Genomic DNA, 11,817 nt, shown 5'->3' with positions numbered 1-11,817 from the left:
CTAATAAAACACTGACATGCATTAGCAGATACCTTAAATGAACTGTATCTATATCATTTTATGAAGTATTAGTTTCAGAAGCTGACTGCTGTGCCACAACATACTGGCAGTGCTTATACAGTAGACATATCAAAATAGTAAGTATTATTGCAACCCCAACTTCATTTAATGTTCCAATGTATGAACAGTTTGTAAGGTTTCCTTAATCATTTTGTGACTGTAAACCTGTTTAGGGAGAAAAATAATGACAATTGTCCCTTTACCCCATATGTAGTTAATTTAACGGTGGAACTGTGAGGCCGTTACTGACTAATGATAGAGGTCAATACTTGTCCTACTTGTTTCAGTAAAATCTTCCTTAAAACCCCCTCAAAGCACATTTAGCTTTTCATTAAGGTTGTGCAGACTTGTCAGTGTGGTTCAGGACAGCATGAATAAACATCACTACAGAGCTAAGTGCTGTGGGAAGCCTTTTTGGTCTGGGTCTGTGTTCTCAAACTGTCTTCGGAGTAGGATTGCTGCTCTTGACTCATGATTATGGAAGTACGTCATGAATACTGATCCAAGATCAGTTGTGTTGTGTAAGATTTCTGCACTGACAAGTCTACTGGCTTGAATGAAGTTTAAGGGATGTATTCACAGAAAAGATGATTTTGGGTTAATATTGTTGTTTTCTTGCAACATTAGACTTGTAGCTCCAGTGCTAAACTAAAGAAGCAAAATGCTATGTCTTACGTCTGGAAATTTGTGTAATTTTTATTTTACTATTTTAACTACTTCTTTAAATTGGTGGTTTAGATTAGTGTTTCTTAACCCTGGTACTAGAGGCACCTTGCCCTGTTCATTTTTTGCTTTCTCTTCTCCTAACAAACCTGATTTAACTCATCAGGTTATTAAGGAGTTCTTTCAGAGGGATGTGCTGAAGCAGGGAAACCACTAAAATGCTGGTTGCCTCCAGGACCAGGGTTAAGGGATAATCAAATAACTCAGGTTCCACACCAGAGGTTCCGTATAAAAAGGTCTCTTTATTTCACAATCAACACAAACATGGCAGAATGCTTTCAGTTTCACAATGAGACTTGCTGTTACTCACCACTTACACTGGATCGGGAGAGCCCGTCGTTCCTGGTAAGAGACAGCCGTCTCAGTAAAGCACCGAGCTGGACCTGCAGTTCCACTCAGCCGACTCACCAGAAAAGGGGGAACCCCGTCCCTTATATCTTTAACAAAACGAAGAACTGTGTGAGAACGGGGCGGGGGCCAGCCGCTCCCACCAGGCACAGTCTTCCCTTGACCCCTAATTTCAGTGGTTAATAACAGCATCCTCAATAAAACAAGTTATATAATAGATTATATCAACATTAGTTTACAGTATTACATAACCAGTGACTTAAATTGCTGTATAGACCTGTTTTAACATATTGCCATTACATTAAGACATCTTTAATATAAGGTGAACATGGACACATATCCTTGTAGTTGGAAATGTAGACCAAATTAGCATGGTTCCGCAGTGCACCTGCACTACTTCATAACGCCTTTCATAGTACAAACACCCTTGCAGCCTATCCAAAGGGGTAGGCCTCTTCCTAGTGGTTACATCCCATAACTGAACAGTAAGTTGCTTTTGTGCTAGTGTACTAATTGAGTTTACCCTAAGGTGACACCTGGGCTTCCGCAGGGCAGAATTAATTCTTATTACAATGCCAGAAGAGAAAACTCTGCTCATTAAAGGGGGGGGGGGGGGGGGTGTCTGAGATTAAAATCTGTGTCCCCCAATTATGAAATGTTCCATCATGAAGTACAGTAAGCTAGCTGTGATCCTGTTGGTTAACAGTGCTGTTGGGTATTTGTCTCAGGGACATAAACACCCTTATGAGTATGCTGGCTACAGAATGTATAAATAAAAGGTTCTATAACAGTCAGAACACCATAAACACAAAAGGCCTCTGCTTTGAGGAGGCTCCCAATGGATCAAGTCCTCCGCCAACATCAAAATCACACCTATGCCCTTGATTCAGACCAAGTGAATACTTAGTTTCACAGAGACCTAGTGAACCAAGGTGGCCATCAGTAAGAAATTCATGAACAATGACTGTTTCAGGGGATAGAGATGGTATTCAACTTCCCAAATTCGATGCAGGAGCTGCTTGTATTTGGAAAACCAGAATTTGTAACAATCTAAATAAGGTCATATAAATGACAAAATGACTGGAATTGAGTAAATCAGGTACATTACCCAACTGCCCACTGTTCACTTAACCTGACTGGTGCAATTTAGAAGAGCCAGTCAGTCCTAGTGTAGCACCTTCTTGATGTTCCCGGCGAGAATGACAGACCCCAGGAGGCTCAGGTGAAGCTTCTCTGACGTAGAGGACCAGACGTTCGTGACAGCTCTCCCAGTTGCCTATGAAGTCAGTGCAGACTCACCTCTCCCACAGCCAGCAGTGGAACGGGAAGAGCTTGGTAAACTGCTTATTTGCTCGTTGGTTGTGCAGTGGGCAGTTGGGACGATAATCCCCCCGAAAGGGTGTCTACAAGCATGCAGGAGTGTTTCTTCAGAAACTTTGGGCGTCGAGTGGAGAATGATAGTGCCAAAGAACACCCGACATCCAGGACACAGGCACCTGAAAAACAGGAGACTGTGGCTTTACCCTTTGGGAAGGATACTTTTGAAAATGTTACAGTAAAATAGACAATGAAAACACCACCTTAAGGACGTGTCCGCAGTACAGGAGCAGGTGAAGAACTGAGAACATTTAAATCAATTACTAGAGTTGAAGACTTACTGTGGCGGTTGAGGAGACCTTGACTTTCTCTGGCATGGAGCGGAGATGACCTGCTCTGGTATTGAGACGACGGCTGCCTCCAGCCTCGTCTTCTGGAGGAGGGGTTTGGACTGCCTCTACAACAGCTGGATGAGCTCCATGCAGACCGCCTGGAGAGCTTGTACCTCCATGGTCACCATGTCCCAAGAACAAAACAGACAACCATCAGGGAGAAAGTACTGTACAGAATCACAGGTAGCAAACAGTAAAAAGACAAATCGCTGGGGGGGGGGTCACTTCAGATACACACTTGGTCTTACTTTTCAGGAAGTACACAAAGGGCAACCCCGTAAAAGGCTACAGAGCTGTTCTTGCTCGATTTCTCTTCATATGGAACAGTAAAATGTATTGTTCAGATAATGGTAAGAAGTCATTGCTCAGAGAGAAGGGCATGTAAATGAGACAGCTGAGAGAAACTGGAGAATCCCATTTGAAATGGGAAGGTGTGCGCTAATAATTTACCAAAAGAACTCTGGACATCTGTCGTAATGACCAACTGCATAACATGTTGACAGGAAGAAAGCCCAACCTTTCAAAAGATGAAAGTATTTGGATCTGCATGTTACACATGCAACATGACGAAGAAGCTATATTCAAAATGTGATACTGAACACCAAACCCAGACTGACCAGGTAATGCAGCAGATTTCCATGGAGAGGTGCATGCACCCCCATGCCAGCAGCAAACCATGTTAATCAGACTTCAGAAAAAGGTTCAAGAATCTTAGACTGACCCTAGAGTTGGTGCTCAGAGGAAGACAAATTACAGTTTTGGAATTATGTAGATTACTGCACAGTATGACCTTGATCTCCACCAGATGGACATAACAGCCTACTTGCATGCACCGACAGATTTATATGGAGCAACAAGACAGTTTGAAGGATATCCAAAAACACAGGTGAAAAGGTTGTCTGTTAACTGAGTCTCAAACAATCTGGAGGAACACGTTGCATGTTTATCTAGATGAAAAATGGGTTTACACAAAACCCAGCTTACCATGGTGTCTACAAACACTGAAACAGGAGGATACTGATGAAATGGGTTGAGGATCTGAGCATTGCTGCCAGTAACAGACTTGCTTATTGAGGTGAAAAAGATGCCAACATTTTCTAGGTACTGAAATGGAGTCATGGAGCAGTAAAGGAGTCTAGTACACAAAAGTACTAGAACAATTTACTATGTTGGACTGTAAGCCAAGAGTCAGTGTAACAAGTAGAGATCATTTTGATTTGCCAAAGGATCACAAAGCAACAGATAGCTCTTCTGTGAAGAGCCAGGGGGAAGCATTGGGTTCTAATACTCATTGCAAGTTCTTCAAATGTTCATATATTTATCCAAGATGTGCATGTCCTTGCAATGAACTTGCTCTTCATATGGACATTGGGATAAACTTGACACTGACACAGAGGCTGCAGTGGAACAAAGGAATCATTCCTGAATTGACTCAAGCCAAGGACTTCATCTTCACAAAGAAACACCCAGGATTTACAACACAAGTACTGGCAGTTGTTTATGCCTTCAGTGGGTTTGCGGAGTAGTAAACACCACAACACTTAGAGGACGGCACTCTGCTTTCTTTTTAAGCTCAAGACATTGTACAGAGCCGTGACAGTTACATTGTGATTGTTGGCCCATTAGTCAATTGTTGCAGTACTTATTGGAGCCCAATGAACACTGGATTGCAGTGAAGCATGTAATTAAGTCATTGAAAGATACAACTGATCATGAACTGTGGTACAAGAGTGGTGAGACACCGTGAGGCAGATTTGGTGTTTTAGTCCAACTAAAAGATGGGCATATACAAGCAGAATATATGGCAATGTATAGCTATTAAATGCCATGGACAGTGATCAATAAGCACCTGTGAAAATATCCGAGGACAACCAAGGTGCAATTGCTCTGTCCAAGAACCCTGTATGTCAAAGATGCAAACACTTCCACATTAGATAGCACTTCATTTAATCAGCGCTCGAAGAGTATAAAATAGCTTAATACTGTGCGAGAGCAGATATGATCGAATAGGTTATAACAAGACCAACTAAGCTCATGCTGGAGAACTTTAAGAGCTTTGTGTTTGGGATGTAAATGGTGAATGCTTGCTTGTTCCATTATGAAGTATAGTAAGCTAGCTGTGATGCTGTTGATTGACATCACAGTTGTGTTCTCAGGAACATACTCAAACCCTTGGGTGTGTTGCCCACAGTATCTATACATAAAGACTATAGAACATGACACTGGTCAGAAGTCCATCAAATGCGAAAATGCCTCCGCTTCCAGGGAGTCCCCCTGTGAACCAGTTTCATGTCCCCATCAATGTCAAAATCGGAGCAATGTATATTAGATAGAAATATACTACTGCGGTGGGGTAGTAGAGTACCAAGCTTTTCCCGGCCACACAAACACCCCCAGGCCCTCTCCGCTGTGGTATTAATGACGACCCAGCTGCACCAGTAGTGCTGAAATTGAGCCATGTTAGTTATGGGAAGCCTCCAGACTAGTCAGCAGATCTGCTGGTCAAGCCAGACAGTCCTTGCAAAGAGTCTGGAGAGCTCTGGTCGCCATGTTTCTTGAGAGTAAACCGTGACCAATGACAGAGCAGCAGATAGCACAAATCAGGCGTTCAGCTTTCAAAATCAGGACTGCATTGAACTGCTGTTTGGAATCTCTCAAAATACCAGCCATCACCTGATGACTCATAATTATTGTTCAATGCACAGCGGTAGACCAGAGTGCAATGTGTGTTGTACATCAAACAGTAAAATAAAGCATTTAGCATATACAGAAGAGGTCCTAGAAGGTCTCCAGGCCAGTCTCTGCATGCCTCTCCCTTGAACACAAAAGGTCATTAAATACATACGCCGATAACATGAAGGGTATTCCCATTAAAGCCTTGCCCCAAATGGGTCATTCTTGGTTAGCAATGGCTGAAGTTAATGCACTTTCCTAATTACATAATTAGGAGAGTCTCCACTCCCAGTTTAAATATGTTCAACTCCAGCTAAAACACAGCCCTTTAGCTAGAACCTTGGGGATTTTATCCAAAATCTTAAATCCAACAGTCCATCAGTGTGTCTAGTCAATATTTAGTACACAGGACAACAGATCTTGTTCCACCCTTTGAACCCCACCTACCCAAACACCAATCAAGGATTGGCTTTGCTGTTTCTCCAAACCTGCCAGAGGCTGTAGTTGTAAGACGTGCACAAAAACGGATAGTAACAGTACAAGTTTACCTTCAAATCAGGAACTGGTGGCAACCCCAAATGTGCACGCACATGTCTCAGTAAGTAAGTAGGTTTCTCTCAATCATAACCACAGCAAGTCATGGTTGCTGCTGTTGCACCCCACACAAACCAACCACAATCTCACTTTAGATGCTAAGGTGTGTTAATGGGAGAATATTACTGTCATTACTAATTTAAGCAGGAATAACAGTTTAAGACTGCTGCTGAGCTCTGTCACAGTACTGGAAGGTAATCTCACCATGCCCATCTGAGCCAAATATTTGGTACCAAGTTTGCCACGAAAGAGTACAATGGGTGTTCAGTGATCACAGGGGTGATTGTTGCAATGTGTGTGAAGGTGTTAATGGGCACAATCAATGGTAAATTAAACCTAAACCTGCATACAAGGGAAATGCGCTCAGAGCGGAAACAGAACTTGATGCACGAGCCAAAGCAGTACATGTAGTACATACTGACTGAGCTAGTCCTATTAGATCCAGTTTTTAAAAGAAGGTTGTAGATACATGTTGCTGTTTACTGAGGATTACTCAGTTTATGAAGTACAGACTGCAACATAAGGGTGACCCTGTAAAAAAATGCCAACATTCAACAAGGATATAGGAACATTTTCCAGGTACTGATTTCAAAGTCAAGGAGCAGTAAAGAGGAGTCAAAAGTACACAGCTAAAGCACTAGAACAATTTAGAATGTCAGACTGCAACCAAGGTCAAGTCCCTATAAGCAAAGGTCAGTGTAACAAGTAGTGATTATGTTGATCGTACAAGGCATCACAAAGCAGCAGGTAGTTTGGTTTATGTAACGGCATGTACAAGAACTGATCCAAGTTGGACCAACAGTAAATTGTCAGTACTTCTGAGCCAAATAAACACTGGACTGCAGTCAAGCATGTAATGAGGTCCTTGAAGATTACAACTGATCATTAACTGTACTACAATAAAGTGGGGAGAAACGGAGGCACACAGGGATGCAGACTGGGCATCAAATACATACGAAGCACAACAGGCTCCAGTTTTAGGTCCTCTTTACATCCTGCTCCGTCTACATGTGAAGCAGAATATATGGCACTTGCTGCAACCACTCAGGAAGGCATGTACCTTGCACAGCTACTAAAGGCCATTGACCATGATCAATATGCACATGTGAAAATATTTGAAGACAACCAAGGTGCAATTGCTCTGTCCAAGAACCCTGTATTCCAAAGACGCAAACATGTCCACATTAGATACCACTTATTCTGGCATGTTGTAGCTTTGAAAAGGTCCTTTAGGCACACTTTGAGGCAGCCTAATGGTGTGCATGCCAACCCTTCCCACCATTTACTGATTTTCCTACCCTTAGGAAAAAGTAATGAGCCCAGGAGGGTAAACCGTAAACTCATGAAGCAGGTTGTGTTTTGATCAGAATTGAAAAGTAGTACCATCTTTGGGAGAACCTGCGGTTACTAGGACTAAAGGACAAACTCCTCACACAAGCAAAGAGGATGATTAGTGAAAAAATAAGAACAGGCCAAATTGACTCAGCTTCTGATTAGGAGAGAAGCAGCAGATGAAGGAAGATAGCTTTGAAGTGAAAAGGACACTCATTTACTCAATGTACAGTGATCGGTTGCTATGGGTTACATTACAGTAACCCATTACTGAAATGGGAGTATTACAACCATTAATGTCAGCAGGAATAACAGCATGTGACTGCTATTGAGTTTTGTAACAGCACTGAAAAGGAATCTTGGGTGGTTAATGCATTATAGAGAGGAGAAATATGATTTGGCATTAAGGCTTTTTTGTATTCTGCAAGACTATGAAAACATTTAAGTCTGAGAAATTCAGAGTCTGAGAAAGGTCACCATTAATATTCGCAAAATGAATATAGAAAACAATCAATGCCTCATCAGTAGAAAGCTACTACTGATCACCTCATTTCACCAAGAATATCTAGGTTTAGGAAGACTATAGACTGTAACAAGCTGGAAATTGCGCTGCTTTTTCAAAGCCGGAGCCTTGCCTGCCACTTTAAGACTAAGCATTTCAAAAAGCAGTTAACAGATCTCCTCTACTACAAGTCCCGTCTCCCTAACCCACATTGGCAAGAAAAGCCAAAGCCAATCCTGTTGCCAATGTGGGAGAGGCAGTGTTTGAAAAGCACCAAAGCTCTTTCAACTACATATCATTAAATACAGGCCTGTGAAACTTCTTAAAGCGTTACAGAACACCAAACTCTGAACGACCAGTCAACAGCAGATTTCCATGGTGTGCAAACAGCTAGAAGAGGTTCAAACTTGCACTCAAGATGGCGCTCAAACAGCAGGAGACAGTACACGCCATCAAAAGAGATGAGACGCTTTCCTAACTGACTGAGTGAGATATTGGAGACCAGACACTGACCATTATAGACTACAGTTACAGGGTCTGTAGTGTACCACAGATCATCACCATCACTTACAGACAAATGTAATTTAGCTTGTCTTTAACCCATCCATGCATAACAGCCTGGGTCTGAAATGTACAAAGGGTTACAGCCATGGAATAGGAAATATGCAAGTAAGGGAAATATGCTCATAGAAACAGATATAGCATTGATTTTTTTTTTTTTTTACAAAAGTGTTACAGAACACCAAACTCAGACTAACAAGGCCATGGCAGATACTGATTTCCATGGGGAGAGGTGTGTACCCCCCCTCCCTTCTGCCAACAGCTAACTGTGTTCAGACTCCAGAAAAGGTTCAGAAGTCTCAAACTGATGCTCAAGATGGCGCTCAAACACAAGACATGGTACAAGCACATCAGTATTTAGGTGACTGTCATGGTCTGTGTAGCTTTTACTTGGCCACCCTTAGTTTTCAGGTTGTACAGTAGAGTAGAGTGATTCTTGGACATTCACCATATGGAACAGTAAAAGGCATTGCAGATAAAGATGCAGAGTTCACTGCAAGAGAATTTCAGTCATTGCCCACAGAGAAGAGCATAAGGCATTGGCACCCTATACACCACATCAAAATACATGAACAAGACCAGATCCAAGCTGAACCATCAGTAAATTGTCACAGTACTTGTCTGAGCCAAATGAGCAACGCTTAACTACAGCCAAGCATGTATTGAGGTCCTTAAAGGGTACAACTGATCGTGAACGGTGTTACAAGGAGAGTGGACAGAAACTGACCCTTCAGGCACAGTGATGCAGATTGGACACAAAACACAGAAGACAGGTAAACAGGCTTGGGTTTTCATCACCTAAACAGTCTATAGGAATATATGGCACTGGCTGCAACCACTCAGAAACGCATGTACCTTGCACAGCGGTCACCAATACACACCTGTGAAAATATCTGAAGACCGCCAAGGTGCAACTGCATTGTCCAAGAACCTTGTATGTCAGAAATGCAAACATCCACATTAGATACCTTTCAATCAGTACTTCATGAGTAAAATAATTCACTGCTGTCCCACAGCAGATACGGTTGAAGGTTATTACAAGACTTGTAATTAAGGGCAAGCTGGAGAAAGGCAAGAGCTTTGTGTTTGGGATGTAAACTGGTGTTATGCTGTTGAATGCAATTTACAACATGAAAGCAAGCAGGGTATTGGAAATGTATTCAGGTGTGCCCTCATTAGTGTGACTTTACTGGGGCAGTCTTTTTTGGCATGTAACTGTGGAAGAAAATGGTCCCTTCAGTTGCAGGGTGAAAACCTAACCTTTCAAAACAAAGTATTTGGATCATGTAATGCACATGACACAAACAAGTTAGTCAAAATGTGAGCTGCAATCTTAGCAGTGCATGACTAGAACAGTCCATCATACCTAGTCTACCACAAAGCCTTAAACAGAGGCATGTAAAATTTTACAAAGTGTTAAACACCAAACCCAGTCAATTGCAGATTTCCATGGGGAAATGCATACCCCCATGCCAACAGCCAACCATGTCAGATTTCAGAAGAGGTTTAAAAGACTAATGCTCAAGAAAACTCACAGAAGACAGACATGTTAAGCACCATCAAAAGAGAGATAGGAACACACCTCAGTATTTAGCTGACTAGGTGTCTGTGGTACAGACCCTGTAACAGTCGTCAGTATCTGAGGTTTAATAATGCAAGGAGTGCAACAATCAGTTTGGGGGTTGATGCTAGTAAAGAGAAAACTCATTAAAAAAGTTACACATTTACTCTGACCCTTCTCCCAGGAAGAGAACACCATGGGGGAGGGGGGGTTGTAGGAGGGTATTCAAGATTAAAAATTGGGAGTACACAACAAGGAGACATTTTCTGCAACAGCAGACGTTAAACCAAGACACTTTGATGCAGACTACTGCACAGTAAGACCTTGAGCTGCACCACATGGACATTACAACAGCCTACTTGCATGCATCAACGGATTGAGCGATGCATTCTGTTTGAACAGGATCCGAGTTGTGTACAGTCTCTGGAACATGCTTATGAGTGGGACCGGCCTCACACGCGCACAGACGGCCCCCTGTGGACCAGTTTTGCATTCCCACCAACGTCACATCACACACACCTTTGATTCAGAGCTGTATTCACTAGGGTGTGCCTTGTTTAACAGTGAGCCAAGGTGGTCATTAGTAAGAACTTCATGGACAACGACTGCTTTAGAGGATAGAGATCATATTTAACAGCCAAAATTCAATGCAGGAGCTGCTTGTTCTTAGAAAGCAGAACCAAAAATGAAGCCTTTCTAATAAGGTTAGAAAAACTGATTACAAAGCATGCCAGGGACAGAAAGTCACAATAATGCAGGGGTTGTGTGAAATGAGCTACTGTGATTTTACTTAATAAAAGCAGAGAAATGACCGGATGAACCGTTGGAATCATGTAAACCACTAAAGACGGTTTACTAACCTGTCTGGTGTGACTGGGGAGGACCAGGCAGTCCTGGCGGAGCACCACCACCTCAACGCTCCCGGAGAGCAACGGACCCCAGGCGGCTCGGGTGAAGCTCATCTCTGCGGTAGTAGAGAAACGGGCGCCGCTCAAATAGCAGCTGCTGGGAAACAGGAGACCGTGGCGTTACTCTTTGGGCCCAATATTAAGCGTTTTATAATAATTAATAATAATTATAAGAGTTAATACACTGAGAATTTGTCCGAGAGGACAGAGGAGGACCTCGAGCCGGTTAGCAGAGGTGAAACCCGGGTGTCAGCGTGTCCCGAGGAAGTCGAGTAGAGGCGACGACCCCCTCTGGTACTGAGACGACCATGTTGGAAGAGCCCCAGGCTTCCTCCGGCCTCGTCTACAACAGCAGCTCTGACCCGCCGGTCCGGCTGAACGAGGTCCAGACAGAGAGCCTGGAGAGCTCGAGCCTCCGCGGTCACCATGTTCCTCAAGAAAACAGAAAGAGATAAAACGCAAACGACCGTTAGCGAGACAAAGTACTGTACAGGAACACAGAGCAGAGAGCACAAGGATTACAACACCTGGCGAAAAGAAATAAGACAAGGTTAACATTAAAGACTAGAATATAGGGACAGCCGCGCGACGCCATGTCTTAAACCACGTCTCGCGCGCTCGAAACAGGGCGGCATCAACAGCGGCTCGGAGTCTCTTTAAATACCGTCTATCACGTGACCGCAGGACCCGATGATTAGTTACGTCACTGAGAAGCAATCACGTGGCAAGGCGCGTCAGTTCCCCGGGGAATATCAATTGAAATGTGTATTTACATAAAATATATATATAAAAGGTGTGAATTTGGTTGACTTTCATTTTCATTGACAACAAAACATGCCCATAGCT

At 42.9% G+C, this 11,817-nt stretch overlaps 1 long non-coding RNA gene across 3 annotated transcripts; it reads right to left on the bottom strand.

Annotated features, from left to right (window-relative positions):
* Positions 1-1,005: 1,005 nt before the first annotated feature.
* Positions 1,006-11,585, bottom strand: LOC140535900 (uncharacterized). 3 transcript variants are annotated; one of them, XR_011977560.1, is made up of 4 exons: positions 11,155-11,585; positions 10,924-11,065; positions 2,790-9,433; positions 1,006-2,627 (listed from the first exon to the last, which is right to left on the bottom strand). It is a non-coding gene; the product is annotated as an uncharacterized lncRNA (long non-coding RNA). The 3 variants fall into 3 exon arrangements; XR_011977559.1 differs by having other exon boundaries at positions 11,188-11,585; XR_011977558.1 differs by lacking the exons at positions 10,924-11,065; positions 11,155-11,585 and having other exon boundaries at positions 2,790-9,781.
* Between the last annotated feature and the right edge of the window lie 232 nt (positions 11,586-11,817).

Source organism: Salminus brasiliensis, chromosome 15 (assembly GCF_030463535.1).
Source record: "Salminus brasiliensis chromosome 15, fSalBra1.hap2, whole genome shotgun sequence".
Lineage (NCBI taxonomy): Eukaryota > Metazoa > Chordata > Actinopteri > Characiformes > Bryconidae > Salminus > Salminus brasiliensis.
Note: the sequence above shows the minus strand (reverse complement) of the source record. Positions and strands in the feature narration are given on the sequence as shown.